Below are 8,388 nucleotides of genomic sequence, written 5' to 3' on the forward strand. Positions count from 1 at the left end.
GCCGATTCAGCCGATTCTCTAGAATTGGGCCCCGCGCCTAAGAGGGCCCCACACCTTAGGCCCCTTTGAAATTTTTACTTACTGCCACTGAGGTCTGCTCCGGGGTTCTCTATGGCCTGCTCCCCTGACCAAAGCGCGCCGGGAGCTTGGCTGCCCACAGCCCCACTCTCCTGGCTGGAGCCCGCACCGGAGAGCGACAACTGCCCGCAGCCCTGGCTGGAGCCCCGGCCAGAGACGGCGGCAAGCTGCCCCACAGCCCCACTCTCCCGGCTGGAGCTCTGGGCCCTTTAAATAGCCCCAAAGTCCTGGATAGTGGGGGCTCTGGGGCTATTAAAGGGCCAGGGATCCGCTGTCTCTGCACCCCATCCTTAAATAGCCGCCAGACCCCGCAGTGCCCATGTATTCTCCAGGGCTCCCGCGGCTATCTAAAAGGTCCAGGGCAGGGTAAAGCAGGGGTGCTCCGGTCCTTTAAGTAACCCCAGAGCCTTGGGATAGCGGGAGGCTGGGGCTATTTAAGAGGCCGGGGCTCCAGCTGCCTCTGCTGCACCCCTACCCTGCCCAGCACCAGCCCTGCACACCTTCCACACCCAGCCCCAAACCCCACCAACCCCTCTGCTCTCCCTGCCTGAAGCCAGCCAGTTCTGCACTCTTCTCTCTCCAGCCCTCCCAACCCCTGCTCCACCCCTGCGGCCCTGCCTGAAGCCAGCCCCCCACACCCCACGTCTCCAGCCAGCCCTGTATCCCTTGCCCTGCCTGCAGCTAGACCCTACTCCAGTCAGCCCCTGCCCTGCTCCAGCCAGCCCCATGTCCACTGCTGCCCTGCAGTTCCAGGGCAGTAACCCTGCACACCTCTTCAATGAGGGGGCAGGGAGAAGCTGGACCCAACATGTGAACTGGGGGTCTAATAAGCAATCTATAGCATATATGATGCAATGTACATAATATATAATTGTATTATTTATCAGTTATGGAAGTAAATGATACATGGAAGAAATGAAAGGTTTTTTTTTTAACTCATCCCTGCCAGGGCCCCGCCGAAATGTTTGAATTGGGCCCCGCACTTCCTAAAGCCGGCCCTGCCTGGGGGAGCATAAACCCCCTCCTTTCCATTAACAGCTGAACTCACTACGACCCATGATACCACAGGACACCTACCAAGCAGTTGGTTTACCAGGGCCGCTGCCCAGCACCCTGCAGCGCTTCCTGCCAGTGCCAGAGCTCGCAAGGCGCTAGCCTGGAGCCAGGGCCGCTAGGTGCTGCTGAAGAGAAGCCAGCAGAGGGACACAGCTTCTGTGTCCTGTGCCCATAACAGAGGTGGATTAATCAAAACCGTCTTCTGCCAGCACCAGGCCTCCTTCTTCTTACGCTGGGCCTGCAAGCGAGGGGGTGGCTGGCACAGCACCAAGAGTCTAACCTGTGAGGCACGAGGCAGCTGATGCCTGCAGCCTGCTGAGGAGCTCCCAGAAGTTATTAAAGGACAGAGACTCCTAAATGCCCTTAGTAACAAGGGTTTGGGGTTCATCGAGGCCAGTAAGGGGGTCACTATGTCGGCCTTATAACCCTAGGTGTCAGGTCACTGTACAGCTTTGATCCAGAGCTCAGATCCCAACAACCGACCAGCAGTCCACAGCCTCCCCATGCATCTGCCCCACCTGGTTACTCCTTACAGGCCGACCTTACCCCCCTTCCAGCCTGGATTCACCCCCTAATCATCCTACTGTCACTCAGAGACACAGACATGGAGGTGCTGAAGGAGGGAGGGGTGACTCTAGGGTGGGGTTCTTCTCTAAAGATGGCTGGCAGAAAGGTGGTGCTCAGCGCTGTCAGGGACCTGCCCAGTTGCCAGGGGATGCAGATATTTCTGTAAGGTGCAGAAAGGGGGTATTTGGCTTCCAAGCGAATGTGAGGAATGTGCATTGATGAGAGGGAATTTCTGTCCTTCCAATGGCCTATCAGAGCCCCAGTGGCCTAATGGATAAGGCATTGGCCTCCTAAGCCAGAGATTGTGGGTTCAAGTCCCACCTGGGGTAAGAAAAACTTTATTCTTGTACACTGCAAAGAAACCTTGATCTCATTTTCACTAAGGACGCTGGGAGATGTTTGAACATAAAGTGCTGGATCTTGGGAACAATCCCCCAGAAATGTCATCTTTCATGCAATAAATGCTTCTAAACCTCTCAGCAGCAAACAGTTAATACTAGTGTTTGTCTGAGAATAGAGTGAAGGGGAGTGTTTACTCCCACACGTCCACGAGTGAAACAGACAGGAAGAGCAAGGCTGTTCTGAAAGAGAATGGATCTGTCTGGATACAAAGAAGAGGTTCAAATGTGTGTTAGGTTGGTCTGCCAAATTTCAAGAAAATCCCAATGCCCTTAGCATGATGCAGACACTGGCTGTTTCTGATCTTTTACTGAGAATTCATTGAGAAATATTTTCCTTAATTATATTATGGAATATTGGGTGGGCTAGGAAGGCACCATTCTTCCTGCTTACAGCCTTCCAGACCTCATGGCTACATGGCCTGGGGCCAACGCGCCGCTTCCAGTCAGCTGCTAGAGCAGACAACAGCAACACAGACAGGGATGGCAGCAGGGAAGACTGGAGCTCCAGGAAGACGGTGGGACCAGGTCTCATTAACGGGGAGGTGGCCACCCCAGCATGCACAAGGCTGAGCCAGCAAGTGTGGTGTGCGCTGCAGCCCGCCCCTACTCACTTTTGCAACTGTGTTGCCCTGAGGACACTAATATGTCTGGGTGGTATCAGCTGAGCCTCACTTGGCAGAGCCTGGCGAGATCTCCAGGAAGGGGAGGACATGCACTCAGGCCCTGTAATGGGTGATGCCAGGGTGATATCTCCTGCTGTTTGTGTCAGGGATTAGCTCACTCAGTGTTCCCTCTCCTGGTGGTGCCTTGTCCATCACTGTCACTGCTTGCAGGCCTGCCTCAGTCCAAGTACTGCAGCATCCTCTTTATGACTCGGCTCCGCCATGCCGTGTCTGTTGCTTCTCCCTACCAGGGTGACGTAGATGGGTGTTGTGGTGAAGTGTCTCCCAATCCAGCCATTTCCCAGTGGTGAGTGGCTGGGATCCAGGCCCAACTACTCTGGGTCCCAGCCCAGGGATCCTGTAGATAACAGCTTCTGCTTCCTCTCCTTAACTTCCTCCACCAGTGCCACTTCAATTCCCGGGCCGCTTCCCCACAGCCCCAGCACGTTCTTCACCCTTCTTCAGGGTCTCAAGCCTGCAAGTCCCAGCAACCAGCCAGGAGCTCTCTCTAGCTTCCCTGGTCCCTGCCAGCCCTGCCCGTTCCAGAAGAGCTGTGACCCTACACCCCATATTCTTCATAGAGAATATTGTTATGATATGCAATTATGGGCACGTAAGCGATGGACCATGTGAGATATCAGAAATGGACTGTCCTTGAACTCAAGATTTAGGCCACAAGTCCAGAGTCAACATGGCTTTCCTTGGGTTCAGGATTGCGTCAGTGAGTCAATAGGCACCCTTTGGTTCAGGGCTGCAAGCCAAGGCCAGATCAGGGGCCACTTCACAGGATAGTGGCTGGATTAGGGAACTGGGCCCACTTGACTCCACCGGGTCCCAGCCCAAGGCCCTCTCAGTTGAGTGCGGTTTACCCAGCCAGCCAGGATCCTACGCAACATGCTGACCTTACACGGGTACGAGATACCACTCACTCTGCCTCCCTGGCCATTCCTACCTTGTTCCTGAAGCTGTCGTCCATCAGGCTCCGTTCCCTGCACTGGCAGTCCTAGAATTTGACTCCCACCAATTGACAACGTCTCTCCAGGACCGATCTCCCGCAGTCAGGGCGGCTCCTGGCCTCCACCCAGCCCTTCCTCAATGGCCACCCAGACTGAGTCAGTGTTGCTCCTTTATACTGACACACAGCTGGAGCAAGCCCAGCAGGGTCTGAGGGGCAGGACTTCCTCCAGCCATCCTTCTGCCTAGGCGGGGTAGAACACCGCATCAGGACTGTAATAATTTTAATTTGCAAATGGACACCATTAAATTAGGCTTGAATAAGACTGGGTATGGTCATTACACAAAAGTCAAATTATTTCCCCATGTTATTGTCCCTCTTGATGTTACTCACACTTCCTGTTCACTGGATATAGGCCATCGTTTTACACTACACTTAGGTTCCCTGCGATAATAGCCCACAACTCCACTCTGTTATAGGGTGTATCGGAAACACCCATTTTTCATGTTTCTCGTGTATATTTATCTATCTATCTTCCGCTAGTATTTCCACTACATATCATCCAATGAAGTGGTTTTTAGCCCACAAAGGCTATGCCAAATATAATGTTTCTCATAAGGTGGCCACAAAGTCTCCCCTTTGAGAATAATAAATGGAGTGTAAGATCCAGAATGGCTATAGCCAGGAATGGGTAAGAATGTTTTCAGCCGTATCAGAAGGTGATGATGCGGATGTGAGGAATCAGAGATCAACGTGGATCTCAACCTGTAGTATCCCTCTGGGGAACCTGCATCTGGCCACTGTGGCAGATAATCGGTTGCGATGACCTTGTTCTGACCCAGTATCGCCATTTCTCATGAAAGGAGGGGCCAGACACTGTTACGAGCTGTAAATTAGCGAGCAAAGTTGTGCTAACCACAAAGGTCACGGTTGGAAGCCGGCGGAAGATTGAGGTGTAATTTCCCAGTCGCTACTGGCCGTCCCTGCGTGTTGGAGTACATGATTGTGTCACGTCAAAAGTTTTGTGTATATTCCCCTGTTCACTTTTGTCTACTCTCTGCTCTCTGAAGCCTGTGAAGTGGCTTCCTCCCACTAACGGCGGACCAACTCTGACTGCTTGTGGGATGGAATTTCTTGGTTGAAGAGCAGAAAGCTCCCAAGAGAAAGGTGTCTGGGACTGCTAATTATTAGGCAACGATCACTCAGAGCAACAGGGACGTACCCAGCAAGTGTGGTGAGCCAACCCAGACGACAGCCAAGTCATCTCTAGTCGCAGGCATGAGGTTAGCAGGGCCTCAAAAAAAGCTGTCTCGGAGGCACTAACCATGTACCTCCGTGAATGCCTCCCGACCGCTGGCAGTGGTTCTCTGCGGGTTGATATTTTCATGCCAGGAGATTACCTTTCATGCCACCTTCCATAGCTCCGGGAACTTACCTTGAGACCTGAAACCAGTGCCCTGCCCGTCTTTGGAGCATGAAGTATGCTGAGTGCGGAGTTGTGAAACCCCAAACCCCCGCTTATTTTGAGGGCTTAGCTTGTCAGTATTAATATATATGTTTGCTGCTTTCTGCGGAAAACACTGGTGGGTCATTTGTGCTCCTTATGGCTACCCCCCGTCCCCCGAAGCCAAACCTGCATTCGCAGTGTGGTGACTGAGCTGAGGAAAAAGCCTTGGCCATTAGCAGGGGAAGTGGATCTTGGCAGCATTCTTTTTGAAGCCTTGTGGCTTGGCTTCCTCTGCCCTTGGAGGTTGGCCTACGGAGGCCGGCTCTTCCTGCTGGCCTCCTTTGTGTGACTTGCCAAAGGAGGGAGTGAGGCAGGAATGGGGAAAAAGAGGAACGTCAATCTGCAGAAGGCAGGGCAGAAGCTAAGCGCCTCAGTGCGGCTAAGTGGGGTTAGTAGAGCGCCACCATTCATTCTGCAAACCCTGGGGAGGTGCGGTTGGCTACTGGGAGGTAGAATCCTGTGCCTGCCTCCTGGCTTCCCAGGGATGGCTACTTGCAGCCCAGGAGAAGAAAGATGGTTCTGGATGAAAGGAAGACCAGCAAAGCTATGGGAAGAAATTTGGGTGCGGGGTGCTGGCTCTGTGCTGGGGGAGGGGGTTGGGGTTCAGGAGGGGTGGCGCTTCCCCCGGGCAGTGCAGCTCCCAAAATGACCGGTACACACAACCCTGCATCAGCAGCTCCTAGGTGGGCCGTGCCTGGGGGTCTCCGTGCACCACTGCCTGCAGGCGCTGCCCCCAGATCTCCCATTGGCTGCAGTTCCTGGCCAATGGGAGCTGCGGAATTGATACTCAGGGCAGGGACAATGAATGGACATTTCTAGGAGTGGCACGGAGGGACAGAGGCATAGTGGGCAGGCAGCCACCTTAGTGCTGTTGGCACATCTCTGCACACCCATTGGGGGAGGGGAGCAGAGGTTGTCCATATGCTACCTGGTGTAGGGGCCGGCACAGAGCTGCCTCCCCTCCTGGGTTTCTTACAGGAGGGGAGGGGGGTCTTTTGGCCTGTAAGGTGGAGCATTGGTCCCTTCTGACCTTAAAGGCTCTGAGTCTAAAAGGGAGAGGGAAGTAAAGGAAGTTTTTTTCAAAAAAATAAACCAAACATTGTAATACCAGGATAACTCCAACAGCTCATTGTATAGTCCTGCCCCTTTCTTCCTCCATTGTGTGTTGAATGACCTGCAGGATATTGATTCTCTCCTTCTGTTGATAAACTGATACAATATGACTGAAATTAAATCACTTCCCAGGAGAGAAAACAACTCATTACTGTATTGGCTAGGAATTGAACACAGGTCAACTGCTTGGAAAGCAGCTATGGGCACTACTATACCACCAATGCATGTGGTGAAAGTATGACTTATGCTTGCCCAATGAGGCTAGAACAGCATTGAGGAGATTTTCTGCCTGTTAAAATGTACTGGATTCTCATCACTAAAAAAAAAACACCTCCATCATCACTTGGGTTTGAACCATCAGCCTTTCAATTGGACACCAAAGTTGTTAATCACAGGGTATTTATCCACTACAGGATTATTCCGATTTTACAGAACCCATTTTTTGGAAACAGACTGTATAAAGTCAAGTGGATGCGGCCCCACTAAGCACATTAATTCGGCAGTGTGCGTCCATGTACTGAAGCTAACGTCGATTTCTGGAGCGTTGCACTGTGGGTAGATAGCTATACCATAGCCCCCCCCCTTATGTTCCCCATAGTTCCCGTTAGTCTCTCCACCCCATTGGAATTCTGGGGTTAGATCCAATGTCTGATGGGCAAAAACTGTCATGGGTGATTCTGGGTCAATGTCGTCATCAGCATCCTCCCTTGTGAAAGCAACGGCAGAAGATCAATTCGCCGCCCTTTTCCCTGATTTCTGGGGCAGGTCGCACAAAGCACACGCAACCACCCGAGCGCCATTCAGTCTTTTTTTCACCTGTCACTCGGTGTCTACTGAAAAATGGTGCTCTAAATAGTCGTCCTCCGGGGCGGACACCCAGCCAGATCTGAGGGAGCGCGGTGCTGAGCAGCGCTACACACAACATCCCTTCCCTTTTGCGTTGGGGTCAAGCCGTCCCATCCCGTCTGCTGCTTTGCAGTGCATGACAGTTACCAGTTACATTGGCGATCTGCTGTTTTGGGTGTCCTGGCCACCTTGGTGGGTTTCGCCGGGGACGATGGACGAAAATGGGTGACTCCCCAGGTCATTCCATTCTTTGAGTTTTGTCTAAAGGGAGAGTCAGTCCGTCTACATCAGCAAGTCTACAAAGACCAGAGAGGCAAACGGCTGCTCCGGGTCAAAGCCCAGAATCCTGAGAAAATGTGACTGCATGTCTCTGGAGGTGCTGCAACACCCCACCCGATGCCTTCTCTCCTCTCACCTCCTGGGCTACAGTGGCAGTGGTCCCCGCGTTTGTGTGAATTTGAAAAACACAACTAACTTTATTGCCTCTGCAAGTAGAGCTGAAAGAGGAGGGGAAGGCATCCTCCAGCTGCTATGATAATTCCAGCAGGACTGAATCTCCATTAGAAAGCTAAAAGAAGAGAATGACTTGGGAGTCATCCCAGTTTTGCCCAAGCACGGACTGACTTCTCCGAGCCAGCCAAGGAGCACTCACGCGGGACGAGAGATGGTACCTCCTACTACGATCACGACCTCCGGCGGGGGGGGAAGGGGAGCTGCTGTGTGCTGGCTGCAGCACCATGTCTACCAGCCAGTACTACATGACATTGGGGGGTGGACAATTATTTTTTTCCATTTCTTTCACGGTTGGTGGCTGACAACATATACCCTGACACCCGCAACAATGTTTTTTGAACCTTCAGCTTGGGGGGGAACTCCAGCCAAGAATTCAAAGATTTGGAAAGTGTTGGAACGATGGGAATAGCTACAGCCAATCGCACCCCTCCGGAGGCGCCCTACTTTGGCATTCTGGACGCTTGTCCAGCCATTAAGTTCAGCACTGTGTGCCCTTTGTGGCCTCTGTCTATCATAGCCTGGGATTTCATTTTTGGCATTTCGTCTTTTGTAACAGAGCTCCTGATTAGAACAATTCCTCCCATAGAAGAGATCAGCTTCAGTATCTCCCATAACGGTCCACATGGAGCTCTTTTGGGATTCTGGACTGGGGCCTGTGCTGATCAGCGCCCACACGGGCAAACAGGAAAT

General features: G+C 52.6%; 1 non-coding gene across 1 annotated transcript; it reads left to right on the forward strand.

Annotated features, from left to right (window-relative positions):
* The first annotated feature begins 1,957 nt into the window (after positions 1-1,957).
* On the forward strand, positions 1,958-2,030 carry TRNAR-CCU (transfer RNA arginine (anticodon CCU)). Its single transcript has one exon. It is a non-coding gene; the product is annotated as a tRNA-Arg (tRNA).
* The last annotated feature ends 6,358 nt before the right edge of the window (positions 2,031-8,388 follow it).

The sequence above is a fragment of the Chelonoidis abingdonii genome, chromosome 22 (genome assembly GCF_003597395.2).
Source record: "Chelonoidis abingdonii isolate Lonesome George chromosome 22, CheloAbing_2.0, whole genome shotgun sequence".
Taxonomy (NCBI): Eukaryota; Metazoa; Chordata; order Testudines; family Testudinidae; genus Chelonoidis; species Chelonoidis abingdonii.